The following is a 17,441-nucleotide window of genomic DNA, read 5'->3' on the forward strand; positions in this document are numbered from 1 at the left end:
CACTGAAAAAAAAAATTATTGTGCTCCTAGGGTGTGGTGTCATGATTTGTGAATACAGAGGATTCACCAGCAGGAAAATCTCTATCTTAGTCCTTGTTTTCCGCACATCTGCCCTCTAATTGGATGGACAATAGCTGAGTCAAAATGACAAGAAATATAGGGCCACATGTGAGAAACAAACACTCTTATCCTAATAGATGTGTAGACTGAGACGCCCCTCTGTGAAAGGAACCCGGTTTCAGGGATCAGAATCAAAGTGGAGAATCATCTTTGACCCCAACTTGACTTCAGGGAATTTATCCAAAAGCTATACTACTTAAGAAATAGCATATATCTAAACCAATTCATTGTATAATGAAAGATAGGGAGAATTCAAATGCCTTTGACTAGGGGACTGGCTAACTATATCGCTTCACATACATACAACGTAAGACTCTGAAGGAATAAACATGCATGAGGAAGTTTTCATGTACAGGTTTTTTTTTTTTTTAAAGATTTATTTATTTTTAATTATGTATACAGTATTCTGCCTGCAGGCCAGAAGAGGGCACCAGATCTCATTACAGATGGTTGTGAGCCACCATGTGGTTGTTGGGAATTGAACTCAGAACCTCTGGGAGAGTAGCCAGTGCTCTTAACCTCTGAGCCATCTCTCCAGCCCTCATATACAGGGATTTTAAAACTCTCCAAGATATCATATATGACCAAAAAGGCCCAGCAAGGTACAGAAATATATATGTGATGCTTTATTTGTAAGGAGGGAAAAACCAAGAATGTAAACTATTTGCATATGTCTTAATATTTATAAGCTATATGAATGCCCTGGCTACTGGGGAGGGTTGAAAGATAGTGCTATGGTTTGAATATGGCTTATCCTTTCTGAAACTCAAGCTGAAATTCAATATCCATTATGAGCTATCTGAGGTGGGACTAGATGATTAGAGCCTGCCCTCATGAATGGATTAATACATTCTCCTTATTAATGGGCTAACAGGAGATCTTGAAAGTGGGTCTGCTCTTAAAGAGGACCCAAGTTGAGTCCCAGAACTTAGCATTCATGTCAGATGGTGCACAATAGCCTGTAAATCCAGTTCCAGGGGGATCTGATGCCTCTGGCCTCATACACACATATACAAATGCACATCCCCACACATATAACTACACATAATTTTAAATAATAAAAAAAAAATTTTTAAGAAAGTCTTTTATAAAGGCCAACATGGCTTGGTCTCTCCTATGTCTCTGTCTCTAGCTTGTAGGCTGGACTGTATAGAATGAGGATTCTGCACAACAGATGTGGCTCCTTGACCTTAGACAAGAATTGTAGCCACAACAGACCACCTTTCTTTATAACTCACCCAGTCTGTGGTATAGGGTTATTAGCACAGAAAACCAGCTCGGACAGAGTGTAAAGCACAGAGGCCTGCTCATTCAGAACAAGGAAAACAAGAAGAGACTGAGGAAGCCATCCCCTACTGTGGTCTGGTGTGCCGAGGAAAAAAGCTGGCTGCTACTGGACTTGCCCATGTCAGGCGTGGGCTCCATGACCAGTCAGGACTATGAGAATGGCAAGTGTGTTGCTTCCGGACCAAGCCTGTGTACCGAAGCCCTGCCCAGCTGCCAGGCTTCCCTGCAGGTGCATCTGCCTCAGCCAGGCTGCAGAGCTCCTGGAACGACCCCGGCCCCAACCTCACCCCCCACCCCATTCCCAACGCTTGTGATCGGCTCTCCTTGCCAGTTACCAGAATCCATCCCCCACCCTCGACAGCTTGAGTTCTTATTATGTAGGACAGACAGGGGCAGGAGGGTCGATTAAGTGAGTGCTATTAACAGAGGAACAAAGCCTGGGAGGTCAAAGAGACTGGGATGGATAGATGGCTGCCAGCCAGGCCAGGCTTAGAACACTCCTCGCAGATACCACAGAGACATGTGCCCCATGCCAATGCTGCTGGCTCCTGATTGGAGAGTAATGGGTGGTGGCTGCTTCTCTGAATTACTTTGATGTGCTTTCCAATTGCTTTCATGAGTATACATCATTCTTACAAACCAAAAAAAGTACAGTGTAAGACAAGAAAACAACAAAGACGTATGCATTAAAGACACAGCCACGCCAAGATCCTTAAGTAGCCTGAAGCCTTTAAAGATGAAGGAGGCCTTGTGTGGTGGTGCACACCTTTAATCCCAGTACTCAGGAGGCAGAGGCAAATGGATCTCTGTGAGCTGGAGGTTGGAGGCCAGCCTGGTTGTGAGCTCCAGGCCAGCTAGGGCTACACAGACTGTCTAAAAAGAAAAAAGAAAAGAAAGATGAAGGATGGCGGTTGGAGTATAGTTCAGTGGGCAGCATTCTTGCCTATCATGTGTGAAGCCCTGGTTTTGAGCCCCAGCCCTACATAACCAGGCGTGGGGGTGCACACCTGTGATGCCAGCACTTGAGAGATGGAGGTAAAATTGGGAGTTCAAGGTCATCTTCAGCCATATAGTGAACCTAAGACTATCTTAGGTTGGGTGACATGATCTCATGTCCTAAGTCCAAAGAAAGAAGAGTGGGACAGAGGAAGCTCAGCTGGGCGGCATAAGTGTCCCAGGGTGGTAGCTGGTAGCGCAGTGGTGACCACTTCCTTTGCATGTATGAGCCCTGGGTTCAGTCCCCAGATCCACAAAAGACAAAAGTGAACATTCTTTTTTTTTTTTTTTTTTTTTTTTAAAGTCTCTATAATGTCAAAGATACCAATGGGCTGTAGGCCAATGTGACCAGCTGACCTGAAGGGCAGAGCAGAAAGGACAAGATGAGGAAGTGCAGTTGGTAACTGAGGTATCTGGGATGCTTCCAGGCTAGCAGCTTCCTCCTCCTGACAGCCCTCTCCTCACTGGGTTTGAGACTCAGTTGCCCTCCACGCCATCTTCCTCTCTCCGCTCTCTAAACCAAGTGATGCTGATGCCATTCACCTTCACAGCTTAATCACTCTACATTCAAACCTTCCACACCCCGCCCCGGTCCTTCATGATTATGGGTAAAATAAGCGAATATTTAAATGAGTGGGTTGGTTTGGGCATGGGAAGGTAGCAAAGTCTCTTACCCTTTAACACAAAGTTCGTACGAATAAAATTAGATGCAAAAATCAAACCTCTCAGTGATTGAAAAACAATACAGCAGACCTAGGCACTTCCAAGGTCCCGATCCTAAAACCCTCCTGAATCCCGAGATGGGAGATAGCACGATGGCAAACAGCCTGCCCAGCTTTAGTCAGAAGTCTTGACTGTACGAAGCCTTGGAAAAGACGGCTGTCACCATCTCCCACAAAACCTGGGAACCAGGCCCTTGTCCTGTGCTGATGCTTCTCACTGTGAGACACTTCCATGGGGCAGGAAATTAGAACACCAAGAGGTCAGAAGTTACCATTGTCATCCCTCAAGCTTTTGCGAGTCCTGTGTTTAAAAATCCTAAGAGGAATCTTCAGTCAGCCCAGGTCAGATCAGTGGGATGTATAAGCTTTGTAGCAGCTGCCGCCAGAATCAAATGGCCAGAGGGAGGGAACGGTGCTCAGAATACAGAGTGCTGGACCAAAGCAGTGTCACACAAGCAAGTGGAAATTGACATTGTTTGTCCCTCGGAAGCTCTTATGTTGAGGCTTAATTCCTCAGTGTGCATCAGTATTGGGATGTGGGGTCCAGTGGCTGGTGTTTGGGTCCTGGGAGCGAAGCCCTCAGGAATGGATTAACGCTTTCTTTCCGGAGGAGCTCTGGAGCTGGCTTAGTTACCTCGAGGGTGGGTGGTTACCTGTCCACCTCGCACAGCCGGTCTTCAGACAGGATACCTGTCCTTCTACTTTCTGTCCTGAGTTGAAGCAATTCAGAGCTCTCACCATACATGGTTAGACACCCAGTCTCAATGGCCAAGCCCAGCTATGAGCCCCGATAAGCCTCTGGCAGCTACTCACTCTGTGGTATCCCATTAGCACAACAGAATGCAGACTAAGGCATAGATCTACCACACAAAATAAAAAGGAACACTGCAAAGGGATACTTCGGACTTCTTTGGAAGGCATATTTTCCTCAGCAAAGCTGAAGAGACAGTATAGTATGCCTCAGAGAGAAGTATCTTTAATGGCCAGTGCTTCTCTGAAGTGAACAGAGTTAGTGTATAAAAAGACGGGACGGTTTCCATGTCCTGACTCCTGACACCACCTGCTCTTTCCCACCCACGTGACCAGCAGCTACCTCCTATCATTGTTTCTGCATTGATAACAAGCCTCCAATCAGTCCGGAGCTCCCGGCCCACTGCTCTCCTGGTTCAGGGCCCCTCATGGCCAGGCTGGATCATCCTGTAGACACTAGAGTTGAGAAATAGGATACCCTAGCCCTTATTAAGCAAGTACATATTGAAAAGGAATGATTAGCGCTGGGGATGGAGCTTGGGGATACAACGCTTGCCTGAAAGTGTAAAGGAGCCTGGATTCAGTGTCTAGTACCACACACACACAAACACATGGAGGCTAGGGAGATGGCTCTGTGGGTAACATGTTTGTTGTGAAGACCAGGAGTTTGAACCCACAGCACCCATGTGGCTGTAATGGCTTCTTCACTGGAGGTGAAGAAGACAGGAGATCTGCAGAGCAAGCTGGCTAGCTATACAGACTGCAAAGAACTGGCAAGGTCTAGGTTTAGCATGAGGCCCTGTCTCACTAAAGAAAGTGGAGCTTGATCGAGGAAAATTCCCAACTTTGAGCCTCCACCAACACAAATACACACGTGCATGCATACCCGGACACATAAGTACACACATGTGACCATGCATACACATATGCACACCACACATATTCACACACAAAAACATGGTATTTCAAAATTAGTAAAATATGCTCCACCACTTATCTCTGGGTAATCATAGAAAATTAGTCAATCCATCTTTTTTTTATTTTTTAAACAAAAGACATAATATTTACCTCAAAGACTTATAAAGATTATTTTCCACATGGTATCTCTTATCTAAATTTATAATTAGGGTGTTTCATATTTAGAGTTTTTCAGATTTATGAGTAATTTTCATAGGTCAAACATCCCTAATCTGAAAATGCTCCAAAATTCAAAACTTTCCAAGAATTGCGTCAATGGTCAAGTTTTAGATTTTGGAGTCAATCTTTGGACTGGGTGTGCTCACTTGTGCATGCTGTTAATATCAGAGGCTCTGTACTAACCTTCCAAAAGCCAATAAACAAATTCAAGATAACAAGAGGTTGGGAAACCCACTTCTGTCTAATGTTCTTTGACTCCCAAAGGTCTGTTTTTTTTTTTTTCTCTAAGCCTAAAAAAAACCAGACCACACAATAGGCCTCTGCTCTCCCTATGAAGCTTTGCTGTGACATAGAACTGTTACTTGACACAGAGGTCGAGAGTCATTCTCTCTTAGGAGTGGATACAGTCAGCACCTACTAAACTATCACTTCCAAATTGCTCATCAAATGATGACCCTGTCAAGAGATGAGTCCTAGTTGGGTGAGTTCTAGGCCAGCCTGGTCTACAGAGTGGGTTCCAGGACAGCCAGGGAAAGGAGCTTTATCACAGAGGGGATGCCCGAGAACCAGCACCAATGCAACCAATACTTCCAAGGCCCACACAGGGATGAAAATGACCAATTTTACATTAAAAAAAATCATGTAAAATAAATATAAAGAAACAAGGTAATAGTTCTATACCATCAATCACAAAATAAATTTTTAAATTTAAGGGAGATACAGAGGAGATTTCAAAAAGTGTGTGTGTGAATTTCTCACTTTGAGCATGTGAAAAATAAAAACTTTAAATTAAATAAAAATTCAGCAGTAAAGAGCACTTGTGGCTTTTCCAGGGACCTGGGCTTGAGTCCCAGCATCTACATGGTAGTTCACAACCATCTGCAACCCCAGTTCTGGGGGATCTGATGCCCTCTCCTGTCCCCCACAGGCACCAGGCATGCACATGGTGCACAGACATACATGTAGACAAAACGCCCATCACATAAGATAAAATATCAAAACAAAATGATAAGGAAAAAAAGAGGCTTGAAGACGGGTATCTCCATTGCTTATGGCTGTACCAGAAGGCAAAGGAGCTACTAAGAAAAACAACAAACAGCCACATCATAGACACAACAAAAGGGATAAACAGACAGTCCAGTGGAGAGAAGATACCAAAAGGCACAACACACATGGAAAGACGGCAATCGTGGAACCTGTGCGTGTGGCTCAGTGAGAAAAGGCACCTGCCGCCAAGCTTGACGACCCGAGTTCAATCCCTGGAAACCAAATGGCAGGAGAGAAACTGACCAGCTCCCAAAAGTTGTCCTCTGACCTCTGTATGTGCACTATGGCATGTGTACACACACACACACACACACACACACACACACACACACACACACGATAAAGGTAAGAGAAAAAACTGTACTGAGGCACACACAATCGGGAGACATCATTTCACACATGGATTGGGAAAAGCTGGTCAAAGCCAGAAAACACACTGAGGTCAGCAGAAGCAGAAGCTGCCCTACACTGTAGGCAGCAGAGGAAGCCCCGAGTGAATGAAGTCCTGAGTGACATGGACTGTTGATGTGGGCATAGCCACGTCCAAGTGCAAATGTGGACAGCGTCTGTAGACAATATTCACCATAGCTTTCTCCCTTGCCCATGTTCACAGCTTGAAGCCTGCTCCTCTATAGAGACTGCTCCTTCCCAGACTAGCTAAGCTTGCCTCCTGGTTCAGTTGTGTATAACAACTCTGCCTTCCTTGTATGATAAACATGAAGAGCTGATGGGGTGCTGCAATTTTTCCAAACGAGAACCCACACCATCCTACCCCAGTCACTGGATCTACACAGAGCATGGCACTGTGCCCCATCACCGGCACATTGTTATGGAGAGGAATACTGCCCTGTCAGCATGCACTATAACTAGAGCCCTAGATAAACACCTTCGACATCTAAAAGGTAAGGGTACAAGACCATGCTGACTTCCCATGCATACCGGTGTGTGAGTGACCGACAGCATGTGCTGTAAGGAAATATACCTCGTCCAGGATACTGGAGGCTTCTGGAAGAGAGGGAGGACAAGAGCAAAAAGGGAGAGGTACATGGGGATGTCAGCTGTTCTTTAAAGGGGTCTAGATGGAAAAGGCAAGATGCAGGGGCTGGAGAGATGGCTCAGAGGTTAAGAGCACTGGCCGTTCTTCCAGAGGTCCTGGGTTCAGTTCCCAGCAACCACATGGTGGCTCACAACCATCCATAATGAGATCTGGTGCCCTCCTCTGATATGCAGACAGAACACTATATACATAATAAATAAATACATCTTCATTATTAAAAAAGGCAAGATGCAAAGACGTGTGAAAGCTAAGTGGTGTCAGGTGTAGTATACCACTGACCTTCAGGAGCCTGAAGCCAGAGGTCTAGAGATTGAGATCAGTCCATGCTTTGGAACAAGTTCAAGACCGCATGGCCATAACAAGATCCTGTTACAAGAAAAGTGGGAACCAGGCATGGTGGTGCACACCTTTAATCCCAGCACTACAGAGGAAGAGGCAGGTGGATAGCTGAGTTTGAGGCCAGCCTGGTCTATCTAGTGAGTTATAGGACAGCTGGGGCTACATAGAGAGACTCTCAAAAAAAAAAAAGTGGGGTGAGGGGGGAGGGTGAGCATGCTTGGTGTAGCACAGGTGAAGTTGCAGATTGTATACTTAGTTTCCGGCACTAAAAACAAACAAAAAACCCACGCAACCAGCTAAGTGGCATACATGATCTCATTCTTTCTCTCTTTTCATACTTGGAGTATGTCTTAGTAAGAACTGTCAGCTCCAGCAGGACTTAATTCAGCACTACTCTGGTGAACCCAAACATTTCAGACAGCTGGTGCTGGTGCAGAGCTACGGAGGAAGGCAAGATGGGCAGCCATGTTTGTCCCAAGCCTCGCAGTCGGAGAACGGAGATGATGTGACACGGGCATGTATACAGGAGGTATCAATTGTTTGCTTCACTTCACAGGGAACACGGCCAGCATTAAGGAATGCCCCAGGCCATCTCCCCACTCCCACCCAGTGACCTCTCCAGCTGCGGCAGGGCCTCCCCTCTCACCCTTAGGGGACCCCTTCTCTACAGACTGTAGCTGCAGTGCCCCTCCGATATGAAGACACACCTCCAAGCCGGGCTGTCTCTTACTCCCATCAGCTCCTGCAGAGATAATGAAGTATTTTCTGTATCCAGTGAGGAACTCTCCAATTTCTTCCCGTCACTGCACTTACCACGCCGCAAGAATGTCAAGGAGTTATAATGACATTAGATATAAGGCCAATGACAACTTCACATGGGGTGGGGGCAGGGAGGCTGAAAAGCAAGGCTCAACAAGGGAAGGGGGTGGGGAGGTACATGGGGTGCTTAGGCCTAAACCTGCAGAGCCCTTTAAAGTCAATCGAGGCGCAATTTAACAACGTGTGGTAAGTGCTAAGATGAGAAACTTCCTCTCCAGAGGGCCTAGTCCAGTCCCTCTGGATACGGAAGTGGGATGTGGGGATGTGCGGTGGCTTGGGAGGGAGGGCTGGGAGATGGGAGGAGGTGGGATCTGTGGGTGGTATGTAGAGTGAGTAGAAAATTTCTTAATAAAGAAAAATGGAAAAAAAAGAGATGAGAAACTTCTCTCCCACTCCCTTTCACTCTTCACCCTCCATCTCTTTACCTCTCTTTGCCTCCCTCCCTTTCTCTTCCCTGTTTCTCCCTCTGTCTCTCTGTCTCTCTCTTTGTGTGTGTGTGTGTGTGTGTGTGTGCGTGTATTGGTTAGTTGGTTTGAAGGAGAAATGTTCCCCACAGTCTCCTGCATTTGAACACTTGCTCCCCAGACGGTGGCGCTATTTGGGGAGATTTAGGAGGTTCTACCTTGGTGCCAGAAGGATGTCCCTGGGGGTGGGCTTTGAGATTAAAAAGCCAAGCCCCTTGCAGTTCACTCCCTCTGCTTTGTGCTCGCATTTGAAGATTTAAGTTCTTGGCTCCCTGCTCCTCCCGACATGCCTGCTGCTTGCTGCCATACCTCCCTGTCATGGCCCTCTGGAACTTGAAGCCCAGATAAGTGCTCCTGTAAGTGTCTTGGTCATGGTGTTTTGTCATAGCAACAGAGAGAAAGAGAGAGACAGAGTGACAGACACAGAGACATTTCATATTGAATCCAAGTCCTCATTGAGATACATGAACATTAGTCCCCCAGCTCTCTTTTCACTTTTTCTTTTTTAAAGTTTTTTGAAATAGGGTTTCTCTGTGTAGCCTTAGCTGTCCTGGAACTTGCTCTGTAGACCAGGCTGGCCTGGAACTCACAGAGATTCGTTGCCTCTCCTGGAATTAAAGGCGTGTGCCACCACTGCCAGGCTTCTTTTCAATTTTTTTTTTATTTTATTTTATTGTTTGTTTTGTTTTATTTTTTTGAGACAGGGTTTCTCTGTGTAGTTTTGGTGCCTATCCTGGATCTCGCTCTGTAGACCAGGCTGGCCTCAAACTCACAGAGATCCGCCTGGCTCTGCCTCCCGAGTGCTGGGATTAAAGGCATGCGCCACTACCATCTGGCCTCTTTTTCACATTTTAAGACAAAGTCTTATGGTTTTCCAAGATGATAGACCTTGAATTTGCAATCCCCCTGCCTCGGCCTCTGTAGCAGTTGGGCTGACAGGCCTGGCCAGAAGCAGAGTCCCCTAAGAGGAATACAGTGCAGAGGCTGTCCTGGGGGAAGCTGCTTCCGACCCCAGAGCTCAAAGGACCAGCTGTAGTTTCAGTAGCATCTCCACAGAGCTAAAGGAACCGAGAGGAAGGAAGGGGGAGCCTGTGGAGCAAACAGCACCCATCGGACAGGGCCTCTTGGGACATGAGCGGAAGTCATCTTTCTATAATGGGGATTTGCTTATGGGAAGAGTGGTATAGGGTGAGCATTTTCCAAAACTATTCCTGACCACAATGTGAAGCGTAGACAGGCTAGGTGTCCAACTGAGCGGGAACCACCAGGAGACATGGCCGGAGATGGAGTAGCAGGCCTGGACAAGGAGGTGAGCAAGCAGCCGTGAGGAAGAGGCATCGCACCACCTTAAACTTCCAGCTTGGGAAGTCAAGCCGGGGTCACTCCTTGGGGTTCTGAGGTCTGAAGTAAATGTTGGTGGCAGTGCTACCTCTTGGGAGCAGGCTGTCCAGGGAACACAGGGGGAACAGCCAGAGACAGGCCCGGGCTGTATGCTGGATCCACCCCTGGATTTTTTGGGGACAGAAATCAACACATTTCCTCGGCTGGGGTTTCCGAGACAGATCATTTGAGTGGCTGGTAGTTCACTCTGTCACTTAGAAGGAAAGAATTCCAGGAGGGTGAGTGGGGAGCCCAGGGGAGCAGCCACAAATTGAGGAGCCTGGGGCAAGCACAGCGTGTGAGGCCAAGGAGCAAAGCAGGAGAGCAAGCCGGTGAGTGCAGAGAAGCCTCTGGCACCTGAGCAGCCAGGACGCCATTGGTGACTCCAGTGAAGTTTCAGTGGCATGATGGGAACAGAGCAAGAAGAAGGGAGACGGAGGATGGACGGGAGAGCCAGTGAATGCAGGCAAGTCTAAAGCAAAAAGCTGGCATGTGGAGCGGAGTGTGCTGGAAGAGTGAGTTTTGATGGTAGGATAGGAGCGTGAGACAGATGTGGAGCTTAGAGGGCAAGACTGGAACACAAGCTGAGCCCTGAGTTCAAGGCTGGCCCTACCTGGTAGGTAAGGCACATCTGTAATTCCATCACTTGGGAAACGGAGGCAAGAGGATTTAGTCTCTGTAGCAAGATCCGACTTTCAGAGAAGGCAGTGGCGGGAAGCTAGGCTCTAATTCAAGGGCTGGGCACCACAAGGGACAGGAAAAGAATGGGGCACGTGTAAAGTTGATCAAGGTAGGGCACGGCAGCGCAGCTATTCTGACAGCCTTGATTTTATCTCTAAAGCCACAGTAGGTCCTTGGCTGAGAGTGGGAGGAGCCTGGGAGAACAGGATGAGAAAGCAGCAGCAGCTAGAAAACAGGTGGTGTGCCTTCAGGCCCCCTTGGGTAACAGAAACCATTTCAGTGTTACCAAGATCTGGATGACAGAAAGCATAGCACCCAGAAGTCCATGTTTGAACCCTTTAATGATATGAAAGAGGGACTTTCCAGGGTGTTGACACGACTACTCCGTTTTCTACACAGTAAGCTGCCAAGCTGATGGCGATGAGCCTCTGGAAGGCATCACAAAATAACCTGACAGAGTGGGTGGTAACAGGCAGCAGACTGACTGGTTATGGTGGTTCCTGTCACAAAACTGACGCAGGAAGTTAGCTGAGGATTGCTGTACTACTGCTCAAGGATAGCTTGAGCTACATTGCAAGTTCTAGACCAGCCTGGGCTAGAGCCTAGCCTGGCAAAGAGGGAAAGAAAGAAAAGACGGGAGGCTAGAGGAAAATAACGCATGCACGTGCATGTACACACACACACACACACACACACACACACACACACATTTTTTTTTAAAGAGGTGCTGGAAAGAATGGCTTAGTCAGTAAGGTGCTTGCCTCGTGAGCGTAAGGATCCCCCAAAACCCACATAAAATCCAGGGGTACTTTTGTACTCTAGCATTGGGAGGGTAGAAACAAAGGAATTCTTTGGGGTGCCTTGAACAACCAGCCTAGTGAAATCAGAAGAGCCTCAGCATAGTGAGAAACCCTGTCTAAAAAACAAGGTGGGTGGCTCCTGAGAAATGATACCCAAGTTTGTCCTGTGGCCTCTGTCACATACACACAAACACCCTCCACCATCTGTGCCTATATAATAAGGTCACAATCCTCTCAAGAGCAGACATAATGCTTGGCCAGAGCAAACACCAAGCGATGCTAGACGCTAGATAAGGCCCTTCCGTATGAGGACCCAGAGATTCAGTTGAGGAGATGACAGTTCACGTGAGACACCACAGAGGAGACAGCTAACAGCCACGGCCATCTGCACTTTCCAAAAGCTGTCTACATTGGTCCACCCATCCTGAAACAGCCACAAGAATATCTGAATCACAAGAAGACTTGATTCAAATACTGTTTGTCTGTCTGTAGCCCAGGAATCCCTTCTCAGAGTAAGAGTGTGATGGATGACCTAAAGCTTTCCTCTTCAGCCCACCCTGCCTCCACCTCCATCACCCCCACAGCCCACACTGTGAACCCTTGGGGACCACACACTCAAACCACAGCAAATGGGAACCAGAAGAGGCTGAGTATAAGCAAACTTTTTTTTTTTTTTTTTGAGACAGGATCTCTCTAATGTAATCCTAGCTGTCCTGGAGCTCAATATGTAGACCAGACTGGCCTCAAATTCAGAGATATCCTCCTGCCTCTGCCTCCCAAGTGCAGGAATTTGTGGTGGTATTGTGTTCCTCAAAATATTGATCACCCTAATAACCTAATAAACTTATGTAGGGTCAAAGAACAGAACAGCCCTAGATACAGAGGCTAGAAAATGGTGGCACTCACACCTTAAATCCTAGCATTCCAGAGGCAGAAATCCCTCTGGATCTGTGTGAGTTCAAGGCCACATTGGAAACAGCCACGCATGGTGATACACGCCTTTAATCCCAAGAAGTGAGCCTTTAATCCCAGGGAGTGATGGCAGATAGCAGAAAGGTATACAAGGCGTGAAGATCAGAAACTAGCAGCATTTGGCTGGTTAATCTTTTAGGCTTCTAGCAGCACAGTTCAGCTGAGACCCATTCAGATGAGGACTCAGAGGTTTCCAGTCTGAGGAAATAGGACCAGCTGAGGAATTGGTGAGGTGAGGTAGCTGTGGCTTGTTCTACTTCTTTGATCTTCCAGCATTCACCCCAATAACTGGCCTCAGGTTTGTTTTTATTAATAAGGCCTTCTAAGATTCCTGCTACAGGAATTAGAGACATACACACCAAGCATGTCTTTATGTGCTCTTAACCATGGACCCAGCTCTCCAGCTTCACATTTTTGATGCTCGTGCAGACTTATGACCTTCTGTTTTTCATTTTTGTTGTTGTTTTAGCACAGGGTCTCTCAGGTATGTCAGGCTGACCTTGAGGTCATTTTATAGCTGACGCTGGTCTTGAACTCCTGATCATACTTCTACCTTCCGAGTACTGGGATTACAAGCAGGCATCTCCATGGCTGGCTTCATTTTACCACCTTGATACCTAGATGGACCCAGCAGCCTGACACACCCAATCCTAAGCATCCAAGTCTCCTTAATAACTGTATTTTTATAATTTGCTGCTGCAAGGCTGACAGAGAAGAAAGTCAAGTGCCTGCTCAGGTGGACGGAGCAACTTCATCAGCTGAGTCCTTGTGGGTATCAAGCTATCACGGAGGATGAGTTTTGGTTTCTCATTCTCACTATGCCTGGACTTGTGCAGTGCCCCTGGGCCAATCCCTGGGTAACCCGGACTTCCCTCTTTGTCAGCTGCAAAGTGGGTTAAAGAGAGTTAGCCACATCTGCTGTCTCACAGCTCTGTGCTCTGGTGATCTGTCATCTATGAACTGCCCAGCGTTCTTTTCTTGGGCTGGGTCCTACGAAACACCTTTTACCTTTTTGCGGGGAGCTGCATTTTCTGTCTTCCTCACACAGATTTGTCACAAGCTCCTAGACCTTGGTAATCTGACCACAATATGGTGGCCAATGGGATTTCTTTCTGTATTCAATAAGATATACAATGTTAGCATTACTTAAAAAACAAACAAACAAACAAACAAAAAACAAGGTTTCACTAAGTAGCTTTCGGCTAGCCTGTAACTTACTCTGCAGACCAGGCTGGCCTTGAACTTACGGAGATCCATAGATCTGTCTTCCCAGTGCTGGGATTCAAAGTGTGCATGGCTACTTGATTCTGTTTCTAGGCTTCGTGGGCAGAGGTTGGTGGGAGGAGATTCTTCATGTTGATAGGAAACAGTGAAAAGGGGATTAACCATAAGAGTGTGTGTGTGTGTGTGTGTGTGTGTGTGTGTGTGTGTGTGTGTATGGTGAATATGTGCTCAGAGGAGTGCATGGTAAGTATGAGGCAGAGAAGGATGCTGGGCGTTCTGCTCTATCACTTTTCCTCAAGGAATAGTCTCTCTCTCTGAACCTAGAGCTAGGCTGGTAGCCAGCATGCCCCAGAAATCTTGGGTCTGCCCCACCTTCACCCAGAGTCCTGGGGTTACAGACATACATGTAGGCACATACATAGCTTTTTCACTGGGTGTTGGGGATTTGAACTCTGGTCTTCATGCTTATCCAGTGATCCACCATTCCCCCAGCCCTAGGATTAAGCAATTTAAGCATGAAGTTCTATGGCATTTGGTATGGTCACTTTGTTGTGTAACTATCAATGTGCTTTTCCAGGACTTCATCTTCTCAAATCCTTATCCATTTGACACCAACTCTGCATTCCTTCTTCCCAGAGTTCCTGGCAACCAGCATTCTGTCTTTATCTCTATCTATTTACACTAAGGTCTGTGTTCAAGTAGGGTCACACATTATTTATCCTTTGGGACTGGCTTGTATCACTTAGTATAATGTCTATCATACTGTTCATCTCTCCTGATTTTCACATTCCCTTCTTGCCCTCTGTGATTCTGTTATTTATTGACCCCTCCTCCCAGACATCCTTAATACTTATTTCGAGTGCTAGCTTTTCCTGAGGTCTTTTCCTCACAACTGACAGGGAGACAGACAGACGAGACAAAGCCCTGGCCATCATGAGCAGAGCAGCAGTGCCATGCTGTTCATCACCAGAGCAAACACATGCTACACCATCCACCCTGGCAAATATGTGCTCTAATACATGCTGTCTGGGTTGATTTATCCACCTAGATCAGCTTCAGAAGCCAGGGTTTCAATTATCTCTGCATTTCCCACTCTAGCACAGTGATATGATGCACTGGACAGAATCTGTGTCTGAATAACTAGGGTGGTGTTCTGTTTTACAAAACAGGCTCATTGCCATGTAATGAAGTCATTCAGGATAACCATTAAGACAAGTTTCTGCTTTACAAAGATAGAGAAGCCAAACTGTTATTAGTCACCTCCTTCCCTTGAGTAGATGTAACTGAGTAACTGTTGAAAGAATTCTTAGTTTGGCATGGACACACACACACACACACACACACACACACACACACACACACACACCTTTAATCCCAGCATTTGGGAGGCATCGGCAGGTGGATCTCTGTGAGTTCAAGGTCAACCTGGTCTATATAGTGAGTTCCTGGACAGACACTACTACATAGAGAGACCCTGTCTCAAAACAAACAAACAAAACAAAAAAACCCAATAACTTTTTACACAGAATTTTCTTTTTTCCATTATCAAGTCAAGAGTTCTGTCAACTAAAAAAGGAATGTGTGCTCATATTTTGCATTTTAGGTTTGGAAGACACCATAAAGATAATTTTCATACTTCAACCTTCTTGGTGGCAGAAATGTCTGAGAGCCAGGATTGCCTGATTTCCCATCCACTGCCTCCCACCAACGGCTTATTTGCTGGCTAAATTGTGTTCATCTGGATTATCTCTTTGCTGTAGTTTTCCTAATTACAAACATTACTAAGTAATAAGAGAAATTGCTTGGAGTTGAAGTAAAAGCAAATCAAATTTGGCTTATGACAATGGATATAACATAGGATGAAACATGCCTTTAAAATACGGTTTATGGGGCTGGAGAGATGACTCAGTGGTTAAAAGCATGCGTTATTCTCGCAGAGGACGGGGTTCTGTTCTCAGCACACACATGGTGGCTCACTATCACCCATAACTCCAGGTCTGAGGATCCACGACTCCCTCTGGCCTCCCGGCACACACGTGTGTATATACAAACACGCAGGCCAAACACTCACAGACATAAAATAAAATTAAAAAGAAAAAAACTAAAAAATGATTTATTTTATATTGGGCATGGGGATCTGAGAACAAAATTTTGCAGGGCATTGAAAAGTGGGCGGAGTCACTCCACTCAGCTTTGGACTTGAAGCCTCCAGGTTGTGACATGATTGCCAAGGAAACGAGGTAACAGGAAGTGAGACTGAAACAGAAACAGGCTGATGGGGAAGATACCCTCAAGCCCAAACCGCCAGACATTTCAGTGCTTTTCTAGCTACCGAACCTTACTTTTTGCAAAGTGCTAATAACTTAGGAGCTGGACGAGGCATCAAGAAGCCCCAGGGGCCGTCCTAAGTGGCGTCTAGGGCTGCTGGGCCACCAGGACCCCACCGGCTCAGCCCAAGGGACAGCGCCCCCACAGAGGATGGCCCGCGTGTGGCAGCTGCCACTCACCCTAGCCTCTACTGCGTGCGCGCGAATCCACGATTCCAACTTCCCACCAGTCGCCTGAGCCCAAAGTCGCATCGATTCCCACCGGACGGACGGCCTGGAGCTGCACAAAACACCACACCAGGCTCCAGATGCCCCTTAGTCCGTGTCCGGGACCCTGGGAAAGGCAGTGCGGGGGATCCAGGCAAAGCGTTTCTGCAGCCAAAGCCCCGCGGCCACGCCCGCACTGCTCCAGGACTTCCCTCCCTCAAGAGATGAGCCTCCGGAGCCCCTACCTCACCACAGCACCCGCAGCAGGGTCTGCAACACCAGCGGAGCACCACGGAGGCAGAGGACTTCGTCCCGGCCCCGCCCCCGACGGCCAGACCCTTCCCCTGCCTCCAGACCACGCCTTTATCAGCTAAGCCCCGCCCCGCAGGTCAGGCCCCGCCCCAGTTAGGTTCCACCTCCCAACTAGCCACGCCCTCTAGTCCTAAAGACCACGCCCTATAGAACCAGACCCTGCCCAAACGTCCAGGCCGCGCCCCCGATGGGGATGCCCCGCCCCACCGCTTGAGGGTCTGCCGCACAGGCGCATGGGCAGTTCTGACAGGTCCGCCTAGCGTGCCGAAGCCCGGTGCATTGTGGGACACATCAGGCCAACGCCGGGTCTGTGCTGACCCCTGGTGGGCACTTCTGTAACAACACCAGGAGCGCGACTTCGGGGCTCAGCCTTTTGTTGTTGCCAATTGCTCATTCAGTAAAAGTCCAGAATAAAACGGAAACCTGTAAACCAGCCGGAGCCCCTTCTCTCAGAATACCATAAACGAAAACTAAAGCACCTCAAACATTAGAAAACCTACTGAAACCAGGGAAGAACAATTAAAACCGAGAAATGATAACAAAATGAGAGACACAGATCCAATGGAACAGAGCTTGGCAAAGTTCTCGATAAATAGGAACAGCATGCTATGCAGTGGGGCGCAAACTATAAACTATCAGGAAAAGCCATTTCGTGTGCCTTGCATTTCTTTTCTTTTTATTTTCTGGCTTTTTGAGATAGGGGTCTCTTTTATATATCTCAGGCTAGTCTTGAACCACCCTCTGCCTCAGTCTCCCAAAGCACTAGGATTCCAGGAGTATGCTGCCATATCCAGTTTTTA

The 17,441-nt window shown here is 47.2% G+C and overlaps 1 protein-coding gene across 1 annotated transcript in view; it reads right to left on the bottom strand.

Moving 5' to 3' along the window:
* Extl3 (exostosin like glycosyltransferase 3) overlaps nt 1-16,657 on the bottom strand; it is a 92,947-nt gene extending 76,290 nt beyond the window's left edge. The window contains exon 1 of the mRNA XM_036199168.1: nt 16,575-16,657. The gene's annotated coding sequence lies outside the window, so the exon portion shown is untranslated. The remainder of the gene's footprint in view (nt 1-16,574) is intronic.
* Nucleotides 16,658-17,441: the final 784 nt, after the last annotated feature.

Source organism: Onychomys torridus, chromosome 9, assembly GCF_903995425.1.
Source record: "Onychomys torridus chromosome 9, mOncTor1.1, whole genome shotgun sequence".
NCBI lineage: Eukaryota > Metazoa > Chordata > Mammalia > Rodentia > Cricetidae > Onychomys > Onychomys torridus.